At 42.2% G+C, this 27,402-nt stretch overlaps 1 protein-coding gene across 1 annotated transcript in view; it reads left to right on the top strand.

Annotated features, from left to right (window-relative positions):
• The first annotated feature begins 2,935 nt into the window (after positions 1 to 2,935).
• ncoa1 (nuclear receptor coactivator 1) overlaps positions 2,936 to 27,402 on the top strand; it is an 81,234-nt gene continuing 56,767 nt past the window's right edge. Inside the window, exon 1 of the mRNA XM_034698858.1 lies at positions 2,936 to 3,536. The gene's annotated coding sequence lies outside the window, so the exon portion shown is untranslated. The remainder of the gene's footprint in view (positions 3,537 to 27,402) is intronic.

Below are 27,402 nucleotides of genomic sequence, written 5' to 3'. Positions count from 1 at the left end.
TGATGTTGCAGCATTTTTCAACTCGTGTTGCTACCTTTCCTCGTGTCTTGTTGTTTCCATCCTCCAGTTTTCCTTGCAAGCATACTCTCTCTTTTTTTTTCCAGCTCAAAGTCACAAAATAATCTACTAAGGGAACATGTGAAATCAGCATTAACTACCTTGTAAAGCATGAGCAGCTGAAGAGACAGCTTTTTATTTCTCAGGAGGTGGTGGAGACCAAAGTAGAGCCTGAAATTTGGTTTGACGTAGTGCCATTGTTCTTTTACTGAAAGCTCATTTTATTCCCTTAATGCTAGATGTACAGTATATTATCTTCTCATTTTTACATGAATGTGTTAAATACTTGATGATGAAGATCTGTTGCTGCTTTGGTGTAACTGTGATCACATCGCTCTGCCGTATGAAGTCCGATCAACTCAGCGTTGGTTTGTTTACATCTGGAAAACCAGGAAAAGAGATCAGTAAAATCAGCAGAGGTTAAAGGCACAAAACTGTCGGCTCCAAAACTTAAGCTGGTTCATGAAGTAAACACTTGAGGGAGCATGGTATGAGAGATATGGGTGTTTAAAGATTGCTGAATGGAAAGAAAATGTCACAGGCTCTGACAGTGACGACGGACAACAACTCCACCAGGTGTGGTGCTGATTCATGCAGACCTGTTCACCTTGTTTCACTTCACCATCAGTGGAAAGGTTCAGTTTAATTTGAAACAAGTCTCTGTTTCACTTCAGGGTCCTGCTCACCCTGTCGGGGTTCCAATCTAGGGTTCTGAGATTAAAGTCAAAATTCTGAGATTAAAGTCAGAATGCTGAGATTAAAGTCAGAATGCTGAGATTAAAGCCAGAATTCTAAGCTTGAAGTCAAAATTCTGGTGGATTTTCAAAATAAAAGCTGACTGAAATAAAAAAAAATGTGCCTGGTAATTTTAGATTTGGCATCACAATAAATCTCAGTTTCCACTGATATGTTTCGATTCAAACTGAAAGGAGAAAAAAAGCCTCTAAATGTGACGCTGCCAATTACAGCGACACCTGATGTGGAATTTCAAAATAAAAGCCATTGGAAATGTTGCATAATAGTGATGATTTTGAATATTTTCAAATTGAGATCCCTTAAAACCTCCCTGTTTCCACTGACTAATTTCATGTCAAACTATAAGTAGACAGAATTCTGACTTTAATCTCTTAATTCTGACTTTTTTCTCAGAATTCTGAGAAAGCTTTAAAGCTGCTGTTGGTAGTCGTGATGTAAACATCGTTTCTGAGAGAGATTTAGTAGTTTAGAAGTAGTGGCTTCCCAGCTAATCAGGGCGACGAAGTGGGGCTGCCACGCGACCAATCAGGACAGAGGGTTGGGGAGTAGCTCTGATTGGTCCGTGATAATGGAAACGAGTGGAATAATAACATTGCTCGGTACAAAGGCATTGGAAAACATTGAGATTTCGCCATAATCTCAAATTACTTCACTTACAGATGAGTACCGATTGGTATTATGACCTTTTTTCCAAACCAAGCAGAAAAAGTACAGTTTTTTACATCATTCCTTCCAACATCAGTTTAAGACCCAGAATTCGGACTTTAATCTGAGAATTCTGACCGTAATCTCAGAAATCTGACTTCAATCTGAGAATTTGGACTTTGATCTCAGAACTCTGACTTTAATCTCAGAAATCTGACTTTAATCTCAGAAGTCTGACTTTAATCTGAGAATTCTGACTGTAATCTGAGAATTCTGACTTTAATCTCAGAATTCAGACTTTAATCTCAGAAATCAGACTTTAATCTCAGAAATCTGACTTTAATCTCAGAAATCTGACTTTAATCTCAGAATTCTGACTTTAATCTCAGAATTCTGACTTTAATCTCAGAATTCAGACTTTAATCTCAGAATTCAGATTTTAATCTCAGAAATCTGACTTTAATCTCAGAAGTCTGACTTTAATCTCAGAAATCTGACTTTAATCTCAGAATTCTGACTTTAATCTCAGAAATCTGTCTTTAATCTCAGAATTCAGACTTTAATCTCAGAAGTCTGACTTTAATCTCAGAAATCTGACTTTAATCTCAGAATTCTGACTTTAATCTGAGAAGTCTGACTTCAATCTTAGAATTCTGACTTCAATCGAAAAAATTCTGACTTTAATCTCAGAAGTCTGACTTTAATCTGAGATTTCTGACTTTAATCAGAATCAGAATCAGCTTTATTGGCCAGGTATGCTTGAACACACAAGGAATTTGACTTAGGTAAACTGTGCTCTCTTTGTACAAGGCATAAGAATAAGACATAAAAATAAAAATAATAACAATAACATCAGCTATAAATACAAAAGAACAACAAATAGGCATGACTTATATGTACAGGCTAATCTGAGAATTCTGACTTTAATCTGAGAATTCAGACTTTAATCTGAGAATTCAGACTTTAATCTGAGAATTCTGATTTTGATTTCAGACTTCTGACATTAAAGTTAGAATTCTGACTTTCATCTCAGAACAATTATAATAAAAAAATTAATTTGACCTTAATTTTGTTTGTGTTTTTCAGTGGCCCCAATTCTCTTCCGTATATACAAAGGAATAATAAAATAAAACAAATACGCATGCTGTTAAAACAATGGTAAAAGTGCAGTCCAGGGCTCTGTGCCTTTATGAATAATGTATCAGACAGTGTGCAACACTATGTTCCAGACACTATGGATCCTGCACGGTGCATCAACACGCGCTGCTGCATGAGGCCTGTAGTTTGAACAGTGCATCCCCCACCACAGTTACTCAGTCACACTCTCCCTAATGTCGTCTACACACACACTACCACTGTACCATCGATACCAACATGTCATAACACACAATCAGCAGGCATGTTGTCTCTGAAGCTCCTGCCCGCTGCTCCCCCCCTCGTGAACGCGCCTCCAGCCTCAGCGTGCCCGCGCAGCCCTGTTTGTTTGTGTTGAGATTGGAAATGGCGGAGAGCAGAAACCAGAGCAGAGACCAGATCCAGGACTGGGGTTTACATTTCAGAGTGCGCCCTCATTGAAACCCTGAAACCACCCACGAGTGATTACCGGAGTGTCGTGCGGGTTTTGCAGCTGCAGCCCATGGGATACAGGTCGGACTCAAGAGGACAGGGATTCTCTCTCTGAACCAGGTCTGGATCTTTTTTAGCAGGCTGTGTTAGCAAGCTAAGCTAACCGTGCTGGCAGCGTTAGCTAGCTTGAAGTGTGATTTTTTAACTACGCAGGCTTGTTTGTCAACACAAGCTTGACGTTACATCGCACAGGAGGCAGCTAGAGTACAATTTTCACCTCCTTCCACGAGCTAACACACTCAAGGGGTTCACCATGCTGGGGTTATGTGGCTGTAGAGTCCCCCCTCAGAGTCAGAGGGGATAAAAAGTCAAACATCTGAGGAGTAAGTTAAGCTGGTTAGCTGAGTAAGCTAGCTGTCCGAGCTGCTGTTTGCATGGGAATTAATCATCCAGCGTGACATCTACACTGCAAGAGGAGAGGGATCCACGAGATCCACGGAGGACAAACACAGGTAAGAAGAGCACGGACACACACACACACACACACACACACACACACACACCGCCGCAGAATGCATGATGACAACATGTCAGAGTGAGGGTTAACTGCAGCATATGCTCAGGGCCTCACAACACGCCTGACTCATTGTTGATTTTTCCACATAACGCTGCTACAATTCACCGACACCATCTTCCCTTTGACTGAACACACACAACGTGCAGTGGGTGATCACTGCTGGGACATTCTGCTCCTTCACCACCTGCAAAGACACACACACACGCACACACACACACACACACACACACACACACACACACCATGCTGCTGTTACTTTCATTAATCCAGCTGTGCAACACCTCTGCTGTCAATTAATGCAACAATATCCTCATTTATACTGGAGCAGTGCAAGCTTTGTGTTTGGTTCTAATCATGTCATGTTTGCATTAACGTGCTCACTCAGCCCACATTAAAGCTCATGTGAGGAGTTTTTAAAGTGGTCATGAAATGGACTGAAATGAACAGTGACGCTTTCTTATGACCTAGAAAAGCAAATCAGATTGTTAGAAAAAGTATTGATCATTTCTGTTTTGTTATTCTTAAAGCCTCAAATCGCTGTGAGGGGGTAGGTGTCAGATGAGGTGATTGAGAGCACGTCAAGAAAAACCCCTTTTCTGCAGTGGATATTCTTAATGAGTGAAATAGTTGACTGTTAGTTGAAAGCAGGAGGAGATAACAGGATTTACACATGTACAGGACAAATTAAGCAAGATCACTTCGTCCACAGGGGCGGCGCCAAAGTCAACACAAACAGAAAGTTCCTCACAGGAGCTTTAAGTGACACTTTAGTGTAGTTATTCCTGACCCTGGATTGTGTTTATCTTTTTATGATGATAGGGGCAAGTGTGTATTTAATCTCATCCTTACAATTTTGAGGCTTATATTTGAGTCACTTCTACCTGTTATGATCGCTTTGGCTGCACATTATATAAGGCAGGGGTTCCCAACGTGGGGGTCTTGACAGTGGCGGTTCTAGACCCATTTTACTGGGGGGCGGCCAGGCTAGGGCCAAGGGTGTTGTCAGAGGGACAAATTCAACACTGACAAAAGAGACTGAGAGGGCGAGGACCGGTTGAGAACAAACCGTAGACTGTAAATAAAAATGGACAGCGTTGCTCCGCCTCTTCCTGTTGTACGGTTGTGAAGCCAAAAAATCCCGCTCCTGGGCGCCGCCATTGTGCAGCCAGAGCCTGTGAAGCCTTTGTAATAAGCTCCGCCTTACAGCGCAACGTCACAAGACGCTGTGTGACGCGTCTTTGAAGTTTCACTCTACGGCGGCTGTGAATCAAAGGAAACCAGGAAGTAAAACCCCGTTTTTTAAACTCTAATAACCAACGAAGAAGAAACTTTTCAGGAAAAAGAGGCCTTGGACACAAAACAGTCAAATACTAACTAGGGATGCACCGATCCTACTTTTAGGTCCCGATACCGATATCAATACCTGGGCTTTGGTATCTGCCGATACTTGTACTAGCCAATCCGATCCTGGTATTGATTTAACAATCTCTATTCCTTAATGTGAGGATAGAATCATGTTTTGGCAACTTCAGGCTTTTCTGACTTGATGGTGAACTGTACCTGGGTTCCAAGTGCTAAACCAGAGGCTGGAATCCCTTTATTTCAAGGACCCGGAACAATTCAATCCAATAACCTGTCCGTTTTCTCACACTCTGAATCCATTAATAGAGGGTTTCTTGCTCCTTTGCAGTCGGCTACAGCTGACGTAAACTTCTTCCTTTGGGCTATTTTTTGCAAGCTTCCGGCGGGGTTGTTAGCAAAAGAAGCGTGACATGCAGCTAAACTGCAGAGTCTCTGTAGTTATCCTCCATCATGCTCATAGACTGTAAATAAAAAGATCAGGCTCCACCGAGCAAAAATGCACAGACCGGCCGGCGCTGATGATGTGGGAGACGCACATGACTGTTGTAAACACAGAAAAGCATAGAACTGAGATGAATAGGGGGCTCAGTGGGTAGAGTCGGTCGTCTATCAATCGGAAGGTTGGCGGTTCGATCCCAGCTCCGGCAGTCACATGCTGAAGTGTCCTTGAGCAAGACACTGAACCCCGAATTGCTAGCATAGCAGCCTCTGCCATCAGTGAGTGAATGGGTATGAATGGGTGAATGTGACAAGTAGTGTAAAAAGCGCTTTGAGTGGTCAGAAAGACTAGAAAAGCGCTATATAAGTACAAGTCCATTTACTATTTACCAATAGATCTGCCATATGGATCGGCATGATGTATCGGCCCTTTGTCACCGATATCCCATCTAGCTTTTTGAGTCCGATCTAGCCGATATCCGATACCAGGAACCGGATCGGTGCATCCCTAGTAGTTATTCCTGACCCTGGATTGTATTTATCTTTTGATGATGATAGGGACAAGTGTGTATTTAATCTCATCCATACAATGTTGACGCTTATATTTGAATCACTTCTACCTGTTATGATCGCTTTATTGTTTATTGGCTGCACATTATATAAGGCAGGGGTTCCCAAAGTGAGGGTTGGGTCTTGAGAGGTCTTCCAGAATGGTTTATTCTTTAAAGTTATTTATAAATAGAACATTTTACACATTATAGCAAAAAATATCTACAAAAATAGAAGCTGAACTTGAAATAAAACCTTGAAAATAGAAAATGTAACGAGTTTTCTGCCTTTTTTTTGTTGCCAGATGACTCCTAAGTTTAGGGTTAGTGAACAATGAATTATCAAAAGCATCATTATCAGTAGGTTAATTCATAACAGCACAGGAAACACAGCCACATGCTCATGCAGGTAGGCTAATTTTCAGCAAACCAGCTAAATGAAGCCACATTAAATCACTTTGAGGGACAGTGGGGGTTGCAAGTCTTTGGCACCTATATTTTGGGGGTGGTTGGCTGAAAAGTTTGGGAACCCCTGATATAAGGTGTGCTTAGTGCCTCACCATTTGTTCGCAATATCTCTTATGGCCAAATTCCACCAGATCCGTGTCCGGTCCGTCTCCAATCCATCCCAGGTTTCTATTCTAGTCAATGTGTTAACTTCCACTGGATCTGCTCCGTAGCATTCCGGTCGGAGCAAGTTACAGTGGCAAGGACAAACTTCCTTTAACAGGCAGAAACCTCCAGCAGGACCAGACTCATGTAAGACACACATCTGCTGAGACCGTGTTGGAGAGAGGGATAGAGGGAGATGAAGAGAGAGAGAGATGATAGTGGTGAGACAGATATTAGTAGTTGTAGCAGCTGGAGTCTGGACAGGGAGAGTTAAAGTCAGTGATAGGGGGGGTGGGTGTTATGCAGATGATATGAAAGAATGTTTTACATCATGTTTGTGGATTGATAAAGTTTACATACAGTAAGGAAGATGAAAGGAAATAAGAGAAAGATGCTGTCAGTGTCAAACAGAGAAGATACCTCTTTGTATTGCATGTAGCATTAATTTAAATCTATAAGATAATCATTACTGTGCACAATTTAAGAGTCTCCATATTTTATGTAACTATCCATATTAAAAAGATGGTAGCATTTGTTTACTTTTATGTTCAAAGAAGTGATACATACACCCCAGATCTTCAGTTCTTGGTAATACTAGGGATGCACGATATCTGATTTTTGCCAATATTTTCGAACTGATGCTGAATTACAGACATCTTATTTTCATTGTAAAGAACACCAAGTCTCTCCTGTGCGAGAATTAGTTCTAGAAATAGACACAAAACAAGCCAAACAGCTCACCATGCATGTCCACATGCCTGTAGTAAAGCTGTTATGAAAGTAGCATTAGCATTATTGTGCTCCTTTACCTCCGGGTGGTCGCTGCAGAATTGAATCTGCAGTGTTGTTTTGTTCCTCCTTGCATCACCTGACCGTCACAAGCATTGCAGATTAGTACCGTACAGCCGACATGTTGCAGTGTGTTGTTGTCACTTAATTTCATGCGTCACATCATATCTTTTGTACTGATATTACGCCGATAATATCATGCAACCTTAAGTGATGCTACTGACTGGTATCAAAACATCCCATTCTCCTGCTTTAACTGGCAACATGAGTATGACCTGACTTTGTAACTCAATGCGACAATAACAAATAAAGCTGTTAGCATTGCAGTAGCTAGGCTATGAAGGACGTTGAAGCATTGTTTACACATTGGCTTTTGTGTGCTTGGAGCGCTGTTGTTGTTTGGGTGAGCAGTCATCCTGTTTGAGACGAGTTGTGTCTAATCAATCAAGCACCAAATCACAACAAATGTTGTCCTCAGACTCTTCACAAACAGAGCAGGTCTAGACCGTACTCTATGTTCTATTATTAACAAAGACCCAACATCAAGACCGGATCAGATCCAGTCCCATCTTACACACAGGATTCAGTCTGATCTCATCTTAATCCACCATGAGCAGAGCACTTTGCAGCATTTAGCAAGTCACAGTGGCAAGGACAAACTTCCTTTAACAGGCAGAAACCTCCAGCAGGACCAGACTCATGTTAGACACACATCTGCTGAGACCGTGTTGGAGAGAGGGATAGAGGGAGATGAAGAGAGAGATGGTAGTAGTTGTAGTAGCTGGAGTGTGGCACGTCCACAGCAGCAGGCCGTCTAGAGGAGCCTATGAGACAAGGGAGCTCAGGGACTCCAGAAAGGTCTATGGTTAGTAACTTTAATGGGACAGGGAGAGTTAAAGTAAGTTGATAGGCAGAGAGAGGGGAGGGAGAGGATCCCAGTATGCCAGTTCCTCAGGCAGTCTAAGCCTATAGCAGCATAACTAAGAGCTGGTCTAAATCCTGAGGCAGCTCTAACTATGAGCTTTATCAAAAAGGAAAGTTTGAAGCCTACTCTAAAAAATAGAGAGGGTCTCTGCCTCCTGGACCCTGACTGGTAGACAGTGGCAAGGACAAACTTCCTTTAACAGGCAGAAACCTTGAGCAGGACCAGACTCATGTTAGACACACATCTGCTGAGACCCTGTTGGAGAGAGGGATAGAGGAGAATAAAAGAGAGAGGGAGAGAGAGAGTGATGATAGCGATGAGACAAGTAGTAGTAGTTGTAGTAGCTGTTGTCGCAAGAGTCTGGAACGTCCACAGCAGCAGGCTGTCTACGGCAGCGATTTAGAGGAACCTACGAGACAAGGGAGCTCAGTGACTCCAGAAAGGTCTATGGTTAGTAACTTTAACGGGACAGGAAGATTTAAAGTAAGTGATAGGCTTGGGATAGGATCCCAGTGTGAGTGCGCTAGTTCTCCCGGCAGTCTAAGCCTATAGCTGCATAACTAAGACCTGGTCCAAGCCTGATCCAGCTCTAACTATAAGCTTTATCAAAAAGGAAAGTTTGAAGCCTACTCTTAAAAGTAGAGAGGGTGTCTGCCTCCCAGACCCTGACTGGTAGATGATTCCAAAGGAGAGGTGCCTGATAACTGAAGGCTCGACCTCCCATACTACTTTTAGAGACTTTAGGTACATCAAGCAGGCCTGCATGCTGGGAGCGAAGTGTTCTAGAGGGGTAATAGGGCACTTTGAGGAACCTACGAGACAAGGGAGCTCAGGGACTCCAGAAAGGTCTATGCTTAGTACCTTTAATGGAACAGGAAGACTTAAAGTAAGTGATAGGGGGAATAGGATCCCAGTGTGCAGTCTAAGCCTATAGCTGCATAACTAAGAGCTGGTCCAAGCCTGATCCAGCTCTAACTAGAAGCTTTGAAGCCTACTCTTAAAAGTAGAGAGGGTGTCTGCCTCCCGGACCCTGACTGGTAGATGATTCCAAAGGAGAGGTGCCTGATAACTGAAGGCTCGACCTCCCATACTACTTGATGAGGCTGAATTGTACTTATCCTTCTTTAAACACATCTCCAGTTATTAAAAGAAGAACCTGAAGGGGGTTTGCGCTCATGTGATGTTAAGCTAGGTCACATTTTCAGCATCCAAGACATCAGTAAAAGAACATCTTGTTCTGTTTGTTGACACCCCGAAACTGCTGCGATTTAACGACCGAGAAGTAGCACAGATTGTCTTTTAATGTTCAAGTATCCACTGATAAGCAGCAGAAAACCCTGTTAGCATAATAAAACCCTGGTCTTCTTAAATAACTTGTTTAGCTTGTTAACTCGATTCTTCCAAATTGAATTGAGTGCTTTGTTTTCGCCGGGGCTCGGTGATAGCGAGGCCGGGGCTGTCTGTTTGTGTAGTACGGGGGAGCGTTGCAGACTTTGCCATGCTCTAAGTAAAAACATTGTAGCTGGGCCTCTCTGGGGTAAGATGTGGCCCAGATAAGACTCAGGATATAGAGTTCACTGTAGGCCTCTATTATTCAGTTCAAAGTTTGCCATAGTGACTGCCTGAGGACACGCTAACTGTAAACAACACAACAAAAACACTGGAGTAAGACCGTCTTCTATCACCTCTGCATGCTTCAGCTGAAAGAGCCACGTTTATCAGACGTTGTTGTGCATGTTTGATTTTGAAAATCCCACAGAGTTTGATATCTCTTCAGTGAAGGATGCACTTTCTCTTCCTCCGTGAGTGCAGAAGTAATGAAGACCATTAACCCGATCTTATCACAGAGCAGTGACACACTAACACACTGCAGTTTTACCTCTCTGTCTTCAAGAGTGAAGGAGGAGGAGACTAGTAACATAACCCTTCATGATGCATTTTATATTTACTCTATTCCCTTTTATTAGCTCTGCACACAAGCCCACCTAAAGATGAGCCACGTTCGAGGCAGATTGTTGGGAGTGGGAGCCTTCCTCCTCCTCCTCCTCCCCCCTCCTCCTCCTCCTCCTCCTCCCAGCTAAGCTCTGTGTCTGTATGGAGAATGAGCAGCCATTTTAGCACTCAGCAGTGCTGCTGCAGCCTGCCTGACACTGTCACAGCATTCTTCTGCTGGAGCTGGAGTGTGTTAGCATGCTGTTTTTGTTTTTCGACCCCGTGAGAACACCTGCGATCAACCTGTTCACATGTCACTCACGATGCTTTGATTCTGGGTCAGGGGAGACTGATGAGTGTTTGGATCTGGGAGGCTCTGTTTCACATGATCGCTCATGAGTGTCTTATTTTAGCTTCCTGTAGCTGCACATAATTTAATATTTATACTTTATATAAATATTATACTGTACCACTACTTAGGTGCTGAGCGTGGCATGACCTGAATCAGTTTCTCTAAATCAGCGTCTTGTGATTTGGTTTCACTTTAAACTTTCAACATTTGGGTATTTTTGTCCTTAAATTTAATTATGCTACATCTTCCTCCATTATTGATTAAAGTCAACCTTTAAGAGGGTAGTATCCGTGACAACACCCATCTGTTTCTGGAGTGCTGTTTTGAAGCCGATCATCGGCGGGTGCCATATTGGAAATGCTGAACGCAACCTAACTTCGTCCGAGCTAGTGTGAGGTAAAGAGGCGGGCCTTAAGCCTCTTCGCTGACAGCTACAAGGTGTCGCCTGTCAATCAAGTCAGCCATGCCCTTATTTGGGCAAAACTCGTAAGTGTAATTACTTCAAAAGTAACGAGTCACGAGCCGATAGAGAAATGAGCTACTCAGACCTAAACTGTTTTTTGAACCAGGCTGTAAACCTGTTTATTTCTGCTGTAAAGATCGTCTTCTTTGAATGGGTGTGTATGTGGTTTCCTGTGTTTCTGCAGCCAGCCTCTAGTGGATGCTCGAGGAACTGCAGTTTTTAACACTTCTGCATGGGCTTCATATTTAAGACCGGAGTAAGCTGCTTGGTTTTGAGGCAGGGTTCTGAAAGTTGGCGCCACTTTGCAAACATAGACAATGCACCCAACTCAGCTATGCCTCTAGTTATGCAAATTGTTATGTAACTCTTCGCCTTTGTATGACCTTGACAGATGACACATCCCCAAAACAGTGTTTTGAACCAGGCTGTAACATTTCTAATTTTTCTGTAGAAATCAATCTGCAACCCCCGGCCACCAGAATTGAAGCCAATGTGGAAGTGTTAAAAACTGCAGTTCCTCAAGTCTCCACTTGAGGCTGGCTCCAGAAGTACCAGAAACCACATACACACCAATTCAAAAAAGATGATTTTTACAGCAGAAATAAACGTGTTTACAGCCTGGTTCAAAAAACAGTTTAGGTCTGAAGGTAAACGTACTTTATTAATCCCCATGGGGGAAATTCAAATTTTCACTCCTGTTCTTATTTTGATCATGCTACATACACACATAGTTTGTTATGCATACAATCATGCACAAACATGCTACGGACATGCTTAGGAGAGATGCCAGAGTGTGGAGGCTACCATCAACCACCGACTGGAATCACCTTCAACAATCCCTAAAGCTGACCTAATACACCCCATAACTCAACATCACTGCACTTGCTTTTAAATTGCTTTCAAGTTGTTCACTGCTGTCATATATTTGTATTGTATTGTTCTGTCTCTAGGTTTCTCTGTATGTCCTCTCTGTTTTTTGTTTTGTCTTTTATTTGTTGTCATGCCACCTGTGTTGCCTTCTCGCCCAGGTCGTTATTGCAAATGAGAATTGGTTCTCAATTAACTCACCTGGTTAAATAAAGGTTAAATAAATAAAAAAAACAGTGCCACCCGAGCAGTCGGGGGTTCAGTGCCTTGCTCAAGGGCACATCGGCAGTGCCCAGGCAAATGGACCAGCACCTCCCCAGCCACCAGTCCACTTTCCAAACTTTGTCCACTCTGGACCTGATGACCCTTCGATTCCCGAGCCAAGTCCCTATATTAAGATCACGAGTTTTCCATTACGAGAAGCACAGCTGACTTGATTGACAGGCGGGAACACTGTAGCTGTTGGCCTCTTTACCTCACAAGTGAGTTCGGCATTTCCAATATGGTTGCCGCCGCTGATCGGCTTCAAAACAGCACTCCAGAAACAGATGGGTGGTGTCACAGATAATACGTCCATTTATCATACAGTCTAGGGCAGATATGGGCTTTTAACATGGGTCTGCCTCAAGTGGACACTTGCGGTACTGCATTTGCTATATTGGTGCATTGGTTTCTGCTTGTTCCACCGTGATACCTTTCCATTTTTATAGAATATTTTAAAGCAAAAACAATCACAATCCAAACAACTCCTCAGCAGTATTAAAGGTGACATATCATGTAAAATCAACTTTTTAATGGTTCTCTACCTGAAATATGTGTCCCTGTCTACAAACCCCCCGAGAATGAAAAAAATCCATTCTGCCCCTGTTCTGATTTCTCCACCTTTCTGTAAATGTGTGTGAAACGAGCCGTTTCAGACTTCCGTGTTTTTGTTACGTAACAACAATATCCGGTCTGTCACGGAGTCAGAGCTCGGAGCTTGTTCAGCCCATAGACTGTATAAAATACAACTCAACCCCTCCTCCGTTTTTCATTACCTGCACAAATGTGTGCTAACAAGGAGCTTAGGAGGGAGGCATGCTAGTTGTAGGCTGTCTTAATAAACACAAAGGTCGGTTTTACTCCCCACGTCTGCAGATTTGAAGATCTAGTGGATGATTTTTATTTATCATGGATAAGTGCTAGCGCTAGTTAGCATAGCCACATAGCTACATGTTCGTAGCTGTGTACCAAGACACACGTCGACATACTGACAAATAAAACAACAAGAAACACTAAATCTGTGACCAATCCTTCAGAAATGTCCTGCTACAGGCGCCTCTCCGTCAGGATCAGATTCAGAGGGTTGAAGTAACGTGATCTCTGAGCAGCCGTGTATATTCAGCCAACATGTAAACATTAGATCAACGTGCTGGACAGCCAAGGCCACACCCACTTCCTGAGGGGGCGTGGTCAGAGAGAAAACAGAGTGTTCTGAGGAGGACTGAAGAAGAGGGCTTTTCAGGCAGACCAAAATCTGATTTCAAAGTGTTTTTTTGAGCATAAACTTTAAAGAAATGTTTTGGGGACCTCTTAGACCAATATATATTGATGAAAAAAGCGTGATATGTCACCTTTTAAGACGTAAGTTAGAAGTAGTAAGAAAACTTTAACTACGAGATGATTCACGACGGAAATGATGGAAAAAGAAGAGCAGATTTCTTCTCAGTGATGTCATTCCTTGTTATTTAACAGCCGACTCACTGAAGATGAATCTGTGTCAGCCTGATGTTGGCGGACATTACCCCATCTTTACGAAATAGCACTGAAGTTTACTCATTCTGATGTAATTACCTGACCTTAAACTTTGCTCACACTGGCCTCTCTACACTCTTTCCATGTGTTTACCAAAGTAAAGAAGCTGCCTGCATGCTTCTAGAAGTATACATGTGTATTCTCTCTGAGTTACAGAGTAGTCATGGGTCGTCTTGGCAAGTACGGCAGAAAGTAAATCCCCACAAAGCTTAAATTTCATCAACCCACAGCTTGTGGTTTCTTGTTTGTTTGCTTAAGGGATTTGAAGAAATGCTTTCTTTTCTCTGATGCAGTTTGTTTTCATGCAGGTGTGAAGTCTACAGACATTCACCCAGTGACGGGCTTTGTTTACATCGTCCTGGTGAATTAGCATCATCGCTATCAGATAACGTGTTTTCAAATCTTGCGTTTCAGATCATCTTTGATAGGATGCAACGGGATGTGGGGACGACACAGATCAGCTCTAGGTGTAGCCTGTGTGCTGTTATTGTCCCTCGATTTCAGCTCTCTAAGGCGTGAACACACACACACACACACACACACACACACATGTAAACACGCTGTACTGTATTCAGCTGCTGTGAGCGAGCAGAGAGAAGAAGAAGAAGAAGAAGAGAAAAGCGCTGCTGCTTTCGACTCCTCGCTGCCTTCCTGCTGTCAGAGCGATGGCCTACATTCTCGCCTGTAAAGGGAAGGGGAAAAAAAAAAAAAGAGCCTGTGCAGCAGACTGTGAGAATCTGTGAGGGTTGGGAGGAAATGGAGGAAAGGAGAACAGGTAAGGGGCGAAGAATGAGAGAAACAGAAAGACCTCAAACGGGAAGAAACTGATAGGGCGAGCGAGGAAAAACAGAGCGAGGAGAGCGCGGTTTGTTTTGAGCGAGCCGAGCCCCAGTGGCCCAGTTTTAGGGAACAAGGTCAGGCCACAACGAGAACAGTTTTAACCTCCCCGTGTGGATGTCGTAGGTGTTTGTGATGATGAAGAGCGTGTGCCAGAATTATATTACTGGAAACAGAGGAACAGGATGGAGGGAGCTTTTCACCGCAGGTACGTTTATCCTTTTAAACGTGAGCTGATTCTGTGAAGTGAGGAAACCGCTGAGTGAACGCAGGAAGTTCAACAGTTGTGTCTCACTTAAGGCGTGAGAGCAACAGTGTGTGATGAGCATATGGTGGTGTAAAGTGTGCATTCAGGTCTGTAAGGCAAAGAAAACATGCATTTCTTATTTCTGCACCTGAGAACTTTTAAAACTTTACATCAGAGTCACTTTGTTGTTTTTGTGCTTTATTCTCGGTTGTGTTCTTAAAAGCTTCTGCAGAAGTAAATAGTGCAAAACTTGCAACATCTGATTTGTTTTTCAACTTTTGCACCCTTGTTTCCTTTCCTTACTCCCTTCCTTGTGTCTCTCACCTGATGAGAGTGAAGGATGCAAGCAGCACTCTAAAGGAGAGAGGAGTCAAAGCGACAGGTGTTTAATAGGTGAACATAGCTAATAGATAACGCTGCATTTGAGCCATTATTTCTTTTAAAGGTATATTTTTATGTGTTTTTCATCTTTATTTAGAGAGGATAAGAGAGTGGATAGAGCAGGCAGGAAATCTGGAGAGAGAGTGACTGGTGGGAAGGGGTCCCACAGGCAGGAATTGACCCATGGCCGCCTGTTATATAGGCATGCAACTTAACCATGAGGCTAGATCTGTGCCCTTGAGCCAACACTTCTCAGTGCATTTCTTTGTTATAGCCTACAGATGTGTTTTGTTGCATAATGTTTGTCCACATGCTTTACAATACAATACGATATGATATGATATGATACCAGTGTTTCCCACACATGGACGACACCTGGTGGGTGTTCTGCTCAAGCATACTTCAGTCACTCGGGTATAATACCACAAGGGATGGGCAAGATTTTCCAATATTCCAATATTCCAATATTCGTTCACTTTGTAAAAATCAAAGAGTTACTTTGAATATTTTCTCATTTTAAAAGAAAAATTTTTCATTGTTTTATGGGTGCCTGGTTGTAACACGGTATTCCCTCTAGACGGTGGCTATAGAGCGTCTTAAAGCTGTCTGCTAACCGCATTAGCAAACAGAAGAAGAAGAAGAATGCTAACAGCATTAAATTAGCAATGATTATTGAATAGTATTTTGCCTTAAAATGCCCATCCCTACATACCACCTATTTTTACATTTCCTTTTTACATCCTTGATCTCTTCCACTCTCTGCTCATGGCTTCTGATAACCTGCAGCACCTGATACTTACTCTTCTGCTCAGGCTTGGGTAATGGATTTGATAAGAAACCATATCCTGTATAATAAATGGACGTAGTATCCGTGACGCCACCCATCTGTTTCTGAAGCGCTGTTTTGAAGCCGATCGTCGGCGGGTGCCATATTGGAAATGCTGAACTCAACCAAACTTCTGTGGAGCTAGTGTGAGGTAAAGAGGCGGACCTTGAGCCTTCTCGCCAACAGCTACAGTGTTCCCACCTGTTAATAAAGTCAGCCATGCCCTTATTTGGGCAAAACTTGTAAGTTTAATATCTTTGAAAATAACGAGTTCTTAGCAGTGTGTGCCGATAGAGAAATGAGCTACTCAGACCTAAACAGTTTTTTGAACCAGGCTGTAAACATGTTTATTTCTGCTGTAAAGATTGTCTTCTTTGAATGGGTGTGTATGTGGTTTCCTGTGTTTCTGCAACCAGCCTCAAGTGGACGCTCTAGGAACTGCAGTTTTTAGCACTACTACATGGGCTTCATATTTTAAAAGCTGAGGTTGCTGCTTGTAAGAAACGTGTATTTCGATTCCACTTAAGGATTTAACTTCAGGAAGACTTTTGCAGTCGCCAAATATTGCTATATTTTACTTTAATTTATTAAACAACTATGGTTTGTACATTTATTTGATCTATCCTTATAAGAAAGAGAAATGTTTAATGAAGGGGGGAATCAGTGTATAATAAATAATGGAATCAGTAAATCCCTCCTGTGATCGCACATTGATTGAAGCGTGTTGTCTCATGTAAATATGAACCTTTTTATACTTCAATTTACAGAGTTGCATGCAGCTGGTTGCAGCTAGTGTCATTCTGCGCTATCATAGTTTTGGATCTTTGCAAAATGCTGTCATTAACGAACCTCGTCCACACACAGAACACCTGTCATGATAACGTGATGTTAAAACAAACTTCAAAACGGGAGTTGTGTTATTTGGGCGTCTTAATAACCTACACTGGTGATGAATATTGTCACAAGATCAGTCACTTTCAGGCAAGAGAAACCATACGAGGTGGGGCAGGACAAGCTGAATACAATATAAAACTTTTAGACATCCTCATAGGGAAAGGAATCTTGTGAGCTGGCCTGCTGCCTCCACAGTAAGACGATAAGACAAACAACATGTAAACAGAGACGCACATACCAGAAACAAACCGTGTATCACACTCTATATATCACAGGCGCTGAAAAGACTTCTGTAAAGGATCCACCTGTGCATCCTCAATCATTATTCCTCCAGTGCGCTCCCTTCTCTACTTGAGATGCATTTGAAGATTGGAGACACCCTTCCACACGGGGTACTGTGTGATTGATTTCAGGGGGGGTCACAGGCAGGAGAATGAGGCAGAGAGGAGACGAGGTGGCAAAGAATAGAGAAGTGAGAACAGCATGTGTCGGAGGAGGGTGAGGAAAATGGATTTCAGATCATGAGAATCAAAACAAAGACGGCACATTCCTCTCACAGAACATCTAAAGTCTATCAGGCAGAGTGTCGTGTGACTGAAAGGCCATGTTGTGATGCATATGGCTCTCCTGTCTGATGCTGATTCATTGTTATACTGTGTCGCCTACATAAAAAGCACCTAGAGAGAGAGGCATGAATATGATTATGGTAAAAAGACTGCACTTATATACCCGATTTCTAGTCCTCTGACCGCTCAAATCTCTTACACCACATGCCGTTTAGCATATTCAAAAGCACATTCACACTCATTCATACACAGATTACGATGCATTAAGGGACAACTGGGGGATTTAAACGTTTCTCTTTCATACTTATTCAAAGAAAATGACAAACAGAGCTGGTCTAGACCGTACTCTATGTTCTATTATTAACAAAGACCCAACATCAAGACCAGGATAAGATCCAGTCCCATCTTACAGACAGGACTCAGTCTGATCTCATCTTAATCCACCATGAGCAGAGCACTTTGCAGCATTTAGCAAGTTACAGTGGCAAGGACAAACTTCCTTTAACAGGCAGAAACCTCCAGCAGGACCAGACTCATGTTAGACACACATCTGCTGAGACCGTGTTGGAGAGAGGGATAGAAGGATAGAAGGAGATGAAGAGAGAGAGATGATAGCGGTGAGAGGGATAGTAGTAGTTGTAACAGCTTGAGTCTGGCACATCAATCTTCCTTTAACAGGCAGAAACCTTGAGTAGGACCAGACTCATGTTAGACACACATCTGCTGAGACCGTATTGGAGAGAGGGATAGAGGGAGATGAAGAGAGAGAGGGATGATAGTGGTGAGATGGATAGTTGTAGTTGTTGCCGCTGGAGTCTGGTACGTCATTTAACAGGCAGAAACCTTGAGTAGGACCAGACTCATGTTAGACACACATCTGCTGAGACTGAGTTGGGGAGAGGGATAGAGGGAGATGAAGAGAGAGCGAGAGATGATAGTGGTGAGACGGATAGTAGTAGTTCCAAGGCACTAGGCCTTCTACAGCAGAGGAACCTACGAGACAAGGGAGCTCAGGGACTCCAGAAAGGTCTATGGTTAGGAACTTTAATGGAACTTTTTGGGCTTGGCAGTGACAAATTAAAAGTCTTTAAACTTTCTAAGAACTTTCAGGATCATTACAAGTTGAATATATAGATATTTTTGTAAGGGCAAACTTCCTTTAACAGGCAGAAACCTCCAGCAGGACCAGACTCATGTTAGACACACATCTGCTGAGACCGTGTTGGAGAGAGGGATAGAGGGAGATGAAGAGAGAGAGAGAGATGATAGTGATGAGACGGATTGTAGTAGCTGTAGCAGCGACTCAGATTAACCTACGAGACAAGGGAGCTCAGGGACCCCAGAAAGGTCTATGGTTAGTGACTTTAATGGGACAGGGAGAGTTAAAGTGAGTGGTAGGCAGAGAGAGGGGATCCCAGTGTGTCAGTCTAAGCCTATAGCAGCATAGCTAAGAGCTGGTCCAAGCCTTATCCAGCTCTAACTATAAGCTTTATCAAAAAGGAAAGTTTGAAGCCTACTCTTAAAAGTAGAGAGGGCGTCTGCCTCCGAGACTGACTGGTAGATGATTCCAAAGGAGAGGGGCTTGATAACTGAAGGCTCTACCTCCCATACTACTTTTAGAGACTGTAGGTACAATGAGCAGGCCTGCATGTTCTAGAGGGGTCACACGGCTCTATGAATAAGAGGTATACTTGAAGTTGTCTCCAATCCAACATGAGACGTACCCCCAGACAGGAATGACCAACGTCAGGTGACTTTGGGAAAAGTTTCATTGAGAGTCATGACAACATTTCCTCACTAATAACCGTGTTGTCATTGAGAGTGCCAGTTTCACTTTCATTTCATGATGAACTGCGTACTTAAGGCCCCTGACTCAGGCCTGAGGGATTTATGACGCAAGGTGAACATGTGGAGAGGAGCCGGGGAGGAGCAGAAGCTAGTTATGTCAAGTGAATTTATGTTTATGGGCTAAAATCCCAAACCGCACATTTGCCTAAAGGGGCTTTACAACCTATGCAGCAAACTACCCCCCTCTACCTGTAGACTCTCTGTAGATACAACATAAAGTAATATCACAGCCTGAGCCAGATTAAAAAGACCAGAACACCCTCTATCCATCACAGGGAGGAAGTTTAGCGCACATGAATGTCTGTAACAGCTTTGCCTTTCTCAGGAGTCAGGAGGAAATCAGGTTGATTTATTGCACAGCAGAGAGGCTGCAGAGCTGTGTACCTATTGCATCTGTGATGTCTAGACTGCTGCCATTGACTGAGGGAACCATAGGGACCAGGAGGAATGGAGGTGTGAAGGAACAATGCAGTGCAAATGTTTACCGTTTGTGGTCCAGGTATTCAGATGCTGGCTGTAAGCGTGTGACCGTTTAACGTGCTACTTATTTCATATCTGGTTGCTTACATCTCTTTAGATGCTGTTCTCTATAATAACCATAAAGGAGGGTAGGTTATGCATTTTAGACATCACAATTTTCCTTTTGTGGGGTGTTATTTTGCTACAGCTTAGACACAATATCCAACACTCTAGAACTCCCTCCCTCCAAACATCCACGACTCTGCCTCCCTTCTCTCATTTAAAAATCAACTCAAAACCTACCTCTGCAAAAAGGCCTACAACACATGACCTCTGCATGACCTGCACATCATGTAAAGTGTATTTGAGATCCTAGAAAATCACTATATAAGTATTATCTATTATTATTATTAATTTGTTTTTATATTGTTATTATTATTATTATTATTATTATTATTATTATTATTATTGTCATTATTATTGTTGTTACTTTTATTATATTTTAATCATTAGTTATTTATAATAATAGTCATTATTATTATTTTCATTAATTTTGTAATTTTATTGTCATTATTATTATCATTATTATTGTCACGTAGTATTATTATTATCATTATTTTTATTTTTATCATTTATTATTTATAATAAAATATATATTGTCATTATTACTATTGTAATTATTATCATTATTAATTATTGTAATTGTTATTATTCTGACTATTATTGTAATTAAGATAATTATTATAATTATTATTATGATTGATTATTTTTATTGTCATTATTATTATTATAACCATTATTATAATTACCATTATAATTATTTGTTATCATTATTTATTATTGTTTTCATTACATTATTTGTACTATTGTCATTACTATACATTCTTCTTCTTCTTCTTCTTCTTCTTCTTTTTCTTCTTCTTCTTCTTCTTCTTCTTCTTCTTCTTCTTCTTCTTCTTCTTCTTCTTCTTCTTCTTCTTCTTCTTCTTCTTCTTCTTCTTCTTCTTCTTCTTCTTCTTCTTCTTCTTCTTCTTCTTCTTCTTCTTCTTCTTCTTCTTCTTCTTCTTCTTCTTCTTCTTCTTCTTCTTCTTCTTCTTCTTCTTCTTCTTCTTCTTCTTCTTCTTCTTCTTCTTCTTCTTCTTCTTCTTCTACTTCTTGTCATTTTGTGCCCGCATGCAAATTAGGTCTGTGTTGCAGAGCTGTTTTGAAATCCTGGCATTGTTTGATGCATGTATTTGTTGGTGGTAATTATGTAATACCTTCACTTTTACGTCACACAGTTATCTTAAGTATATTACAGGTCATTTAAAGACCTATTGTAAAGTCTGTGTTTACCATTTGACTGCATGTTCTGCACTCAAATACTCATGAGGAAGGAATGCCCACAGAGCATTACCCCTTAGCAGGTCGGCCTGCCAGTACCACAACTTCTGGCCTTCATGTGACAACTAAAAATACATTGAAGGAAAAACAGGTTTGGTGAGATGACTGCAGAAAGAAGCGTCCACACAAAGAGAATCGTGTCACAAACAGGGAAGAAAGTCAGTGTGTGAAATCAGGTTAAAGGAAGCTGCTGTGTTTACTTCTTCTGCTACAGTTTACCTGTAACTGCTGAGGGACATCCTCCTGTCAGATCTGTGATGCACATTTAAGATTGGGAATCTTCCTCGTGACATGCTGACGATGAATATTTGCAGTATTTGGTCAGGTCAGTGGAGGTGAAGCAGTGCTGCATTATTGTGTCGTCAGTTAATAAGTTTAATAAGCAAGGATGGAGAGTTATGAGGTTACGTGGAGTTAAGATGAAGAGATGTTGTCCCTCCATATTGGACTTGTTGTCTTCTAAAGCTTCTTGTTATGGCAAAAGATATACATATATATTTCTCCCACTTGTGCCTTTGTTTGAGATGCTGTTATTTATTCATCGTGCTGCTTTTAGTCACTATCAGAAATAAAATGTTCAATCTAAGAGTTTACAAATTTTTTTCTTTTGTAGTTCGAAAATTCAAAGACAAAGTGAGTTGTTAACTGGACATAGTTTTGCAAGGGAGGTTTTGTGTGAATACCTCCTGTGATGCCTCACACTCCCACTGCAGAGTATCAAGCTTTCTAATATTTCAAGCTGAGAAAACTACAAACAAATGTTAGAATTGTAGTCTTTAATGACACGAGTATTGTTGTGTTTTTAGGGGGGGATTCAGTGTGTTTGTCTCCATGTGTGTGGGCACAAAGTGTTTGCTGAACATCCGGTGTCAAGTGCCGGGTTATACAAAGAAAACTCAGGAAACAAACATGTTATCAGATAAAACAGAGCGCATTGAATGTGTTGTGAAAAACACACCACCATCATTACGGGGTGAATGGAACGGTGTTATTTACCTGTTCAGCTGTAATTAGCCGTTTAGTGTGCTCTGTTGTGATTGATTGTTGTGATGTCACTTGAGGTGTGTTAGTATTTCAAGGTGAGGACAAACATGTTATTGCAACCAGGTAACAGAAGTGTTGTTTAAGGTTATTGGGACACTGATGGGAGGTAGAGCGTGCAGCCTGACCTGGTGGGGGTCAACTCAAAACCAAACAACTTTCGCACCCTGTCCTCTTTCAAACATCTCTCGACATACTACGCTCTCTTGCCTCTCTCTTTTCTATTCTTACTTCTTATTTGAGTCGGAGACTTCGGGGGGAGGTAGAGCGTACAGCCTTACCTGGCGGGGGGTCAACTCTAACCCAATTAACTTTCTCACCCTGGCTCTGCCTTCCCATCTTCTTAAAAACATCTCTACTTACTCTCTTCTCTGTTTTCTCTCTCTTCTCTCATCTGTCATTAGAGTGGGGGAGTAGGGGGAGGTAGAGCATACAGCCTAACCCAGCATTTAGGGTGAGCTCCAACCTGACTAACTTTCCCACCCTGGCTCTGCCTTCCCTGTCCTCTTTCAAACATTTCTCTACATACTCTCCTCTCTGTTTCCTCTCTCTTCGCTCTTCCTTCATTAGAGTGGGAGATTGGGGAGGTAGAGTGTACAGCCTAACCCAGCAGTGGGGGTGAGCCCTAACCCAATTAACTATCTCTGCCTTCACTGTCTTCTTTAAAAATTCTCTGTATGTACTCTCCACCCTGTGTCCTCTTTCTTCCCTCATCCTTCACTGGAGTGGGGGAGTAGGGGGAGGTAGAGCATGCAGCCTAACCCAGCTGTTATTAAGAATCTAGCTCAAACAAGTTTCTCCCACTGGATCAGTCTTACCTGGCCTCTTTCAAACTTCTCTCTGTGTCCTCTCTTCTCTCATCTGTCATTAGAGTGGGGGAGTAGGGGGAGGTAGAGCATACAGCCTAACCCCGCATTTAGGGTGAGTTCCAACCTGACTAACTTTCCCACCCTGGCTCTGCCTTCCCTGTCCTCTTTCAAACATTTCTCTACATACTCTCCCCTCTGTTTCCTCTCTCTTCGCTCTTCCCTCATTAGAGTGGGGGAGTATGGGGAGGTAGAGCATACAGCCTAACCTAGCAGTGGGGGTCAACTCAAACCCAATCAACTTTCTCTGCCTTCCCTGTCATCTGTAAAACATTTCTCTACATACTCTTCTCTCTGTTTCCTCTCTCTTCTCTCATCCTTCACTGGAGTGGGGGAGTAGGGGGAGGTAGAGCATACAGCCTAACCTAGCTGTTATTAAGCATCTAGCTCAAACAAGTTTCTCGCCCTGGATCTGTCTTCCCTGTCCTCTTTCAAACTTCTCTCTGTGTCCTCTCTCTTCTCTCATCCCTCATCCTTCATTAGACCGGGGGACTAGGGGGAGGTAGAGCGTACAGCCTGACCTAGCAGGTTTGAGCTCTTACCCAATTAACTTTCTCACCCTGGCTCTGCCTTCCCTGTCCTTTTTCTAACATCTCTCTACATACTCTCCCCTCTGTTTCCTCTTTCTTCTCTCGTCCCTTATTAGAATGGGGGAGTAGGGGGAGGTAGAGTGTACATCCTAACCTGACAGAGGTGAGCTTTTACCCTACAAACTTTTTCACCCTGGCTCTGCCTTCCCTGTCCTTTTTAAAACATCTCTCTACATACTATCCTCCCTGTTTCCTCTCTCTTCGCTCTTCCTTCATTAGAGTGAGGGAGTAGGGGGAGGTAGAGCATACAGCCTAACCTAGCTGCTATTAAGCATCTAGCTCAAACAAGTTTCTCGCCCTGGATCTGTCTTCCCTGTCCTCTTTCAAACGGCTCTCTGTGTCATCTCTCTTCTCTCATCCCTCATTAGACCGGGGGAGTTGGGGGAGGTAGAGCATACAGCCTAACCTAGTGGGGTTGGGCTCTAACCCAACTAATTTTCTTGCCCTGGCTCTGCATTTCCTGTCCTCTTTAAAGTTCTCTGTGTGTCCTCTTTCTTGTCTTGTTCCTTATTAGAATGGGGGAGTAGGGGGAGGTAGGGCGTACAGCCTTGCCTGGCAGGGAGGAGCTCTAACCAATTAAACTGTCTCATCCTGGCTCTGCATTTCCTGTCCTCTTCAAACTTCTCTCTGTGTCCTCTCTCTTCTCATATCTCTTATTAGAGTGTTGGAGTTGGGGGAGGTAGAGCATACTGCCTAAACCAGAAGTGGGTGAGCTCTAGCTCACCCTCAAATAAGTTTCCGGCCTGGCCTCTTCTTTATAACATCTCTCTACAGACTCTCCTCTGTTTTATCCTTCTCCCCTCCTCTCATCCCTCATTAGAGTGGAGGAGTACGGGGAGGCAGAGAGTATGGCCTTACTTGGCGGGGGTGAGCTCTAACCCAGTTAAGTTTCTCGCCCTGACTCTGCCTCCACTGTCTTCTTTAAATGATATCCCACTTTGGAATAATGTGGGTATGGTTGTGGTTTTAAGAAGCTGTAGCGATGAGTTTAGTCTCCCTCAGGTGTTGTCTGCCTAACTGAACGAAACACTCGTGAGGAGAGGAGCCTGCATTATAACCCTGGTGAAGTACTGACTCTCGCTGCTCATTTATCATCATGTCAGGGTTGTGGTTGACATTAGGAGCCATGAAGTATGTAAGCTGTAAGATTTGATGAATGTAATAAAAATGGTTCCACTTCGAAATCGCTTACTGTACCTTTAATCAGAGAGTAGCTGACAAATAACTAGCTCCATTTAATTTGCTGAATGTTTTGACTTCATGGTCGATCGATCCAAGGCTTCACCTGATTAGTTACACTTATACTTGAAGTATGAATGCAAGGCAGGTGTATCCTTGTGTTTCAGGCACTCCAGTCCTTTGTTTATGTGTGTTTATGTGTCGTGTTGTTGATGAACAATCAAAGTAGTTCACTTGGTAGCTGGAGTTCTTGTGCGGTGGAAATAAATTCTTCCTCTTTATTCTCGGTTGAATGAAACCATAAATCAGCCGTCATCTAGTGAACAATCAGGGTTTGTGATGGCTGTGATTGTTGGCAGCGGTTCAGTGTTACATAATAAGGTGTTAGACCAGAACTCATGACTGTATTGTGAGCGCTCCAACATGTGATGTACGCGCTCATTCAATGCATTAAAGTGCGACTGGATTACAATTTAAAAAAAAGAGCAAGGATGTGAATTTGGACTCTTTCATCGACCTTATTCCGGCTGATAACACGTGCTTGTGTGAGCCGGCTGACCTTTTCACATCTGCACTATTTGTCACCAGTCCTTGTACTTATTTACAGTCACTGATAGATGAGGCAGAAAGACCGGCGCGCTGTTCCAAAACAAGCCGACACTGTTGATGGTTGAAGTTGGTGAAGGACAGATGGAGCTTCCTCTTGAAACTTGAGGATTTTGTGGAATGCAGAATTATCGTCTTCTGATAAAGCTGCATACTTCACATCAACAGAGGAAAGGCTCTGTCTTTGATTTTAAGTGCATGTATGGAGGCGGACGTTTCCTTGGAAGTCTGTGTCTTTGTTTAAGGATGTCACCTTCTCTTTGATCAAACCTTTGTCTTTGCTCGCTGGAAATTTGAAGAGAGGGTCTAGTGTTGGAAATCCGTCTCAAACGAATATATATCCCTTGAACAGAAACACGCTGGCTACACATCCTCTCACATTAAAGAGCTTTATTTTTAATTGTGCAACTGAAACATGAAGAAAACCTTTGAATTAAATCATCATAGTTCTGTAGCATCCCTGGTTGATTGACAATTTGACTCTCCAACTTATGCTTCACAAAGATTTACTGATGAGTTCCTGTAAATATTTGTGAACTCACTGTAAGAGCTAGAAGAAATCAATAAAGCAAATATTAATACATTTGTACTGAAAATTAAACAATTCAATAAAAATGCAGTAATTAAATCGAAAGAAAATAAAATTAAACACATGAATGAAAAATGATTGATTGATTAAAAAAATGAAAATTAGAATATATAGAAAAATGTATTAATTAAAGGCACTATGAGGAGTTTTTAACTGGCTGAGAAACAGACTGAAACTGATACTGATGCCTCTTTATGACCCTCAAAGCAAACAAGACCATCCACAACAACACTGATACCTTCTCTGTTGTCATTTTAATGTCTAAAACTGCTCTGAGGGGGTAGGCGTCAGAACAGATGATTGACATCTCGCTTTAGAAACACCCTTTTTTGGCTGTTTTCCTTGCAAGTAATCACATTGTAAGATAAGTCTAAATGTTAAAAGACAACAGGATGAGGTTATTGTCTGAAGACACTTATTTTGCATGTACAGGACAAGAGATAAGAGGTATCACTTTGTCCACAAGGGGGCGCCAGAATCGATACAAGCTAAAAGTTCCTCACAGCAGCTTTAAATAAAAAGAAAAAAAATTGACATAAATAAAGGAAGATTAATTAATTAAAGAGAATATTAAATTGATAAATGAATTAATAATTAAATAATAAGAAAAGAAAATTAAGCACACACATAAAAATGATTAATAAATTAAAAAAGAAAAATACATACATAAATGAAAATGTATTAAAGCTGGGGTTGGCAGTCTCGGAAAACTAGCATGAATTTGAATGTAGCATTTCCTCATGACTCCGTCTAACCCCTCCCCTCCTCCCTCAGAGCTCCTCCAAAACGACGCCCCCCCCCCCGCTCACATGCACGAGCGCCGCTGATTCTCGACCATATGATGGTGACTGATTCAAAACCGGTCCTCACCAAAACATTATCATAGTGAAAGTTAAAAACACAAACAAACATGTCTGCTGTTAGTACTCACAACTATCATGCTAGCATTATCCAGTTGTCATGGTGACACGATATCAGGAGAAAAGTTATAACACATATATAATACTGTAACAACTCTACTGTTTGTTAAACGTGTTCAGTGTAGATGCTCTTAATTCCTACAGTGTTGACAGTCAGTGAAGGCATCAGGAGAGGTGTAGAGTGTGTGAGTGGGAGAGAGGAGAGACAAGAGGAGTTCTTCATTCATTCAAACATTGATTGTTGTTTTGTTGGTTGTCGTGATCACGGCCGACAGTGACCGGTTATTAATACTCAACGTGTTCACCAATCGGCTCGTCATCCCTACAGCCTCCGGACGGACTTACTGAATATCATTCATTCTTCTGCTTGTCAGAGCCCCGTGGTGAGAGCTTTTTAGACTCTGATCCGGACTACAGACCTGAGCAAAGCACCTCATCGGGTCAGAGGGGACAGGCCTGAGGTCGAGTGAGAGGGGCAGTAAATAGA

Source organism: Notolabrus celidotus, chromosome 13, assembly GCF_009762535.1.
Source record: "Notolabrus celidotus isolate fNotCel1 chromosome 13, fNotCel1.pri, whole genome shotgun sequence".
Classification (NCBI taxonomy): Eukaryota; Metazoa; Chordata; class Actinopteri; order Labriformes; family Labridae; genus Notolabrus; species Notolabrus celidotus.
This window is presented reverse-complemented; position numbering and strand designations above follow the sequence as displayed.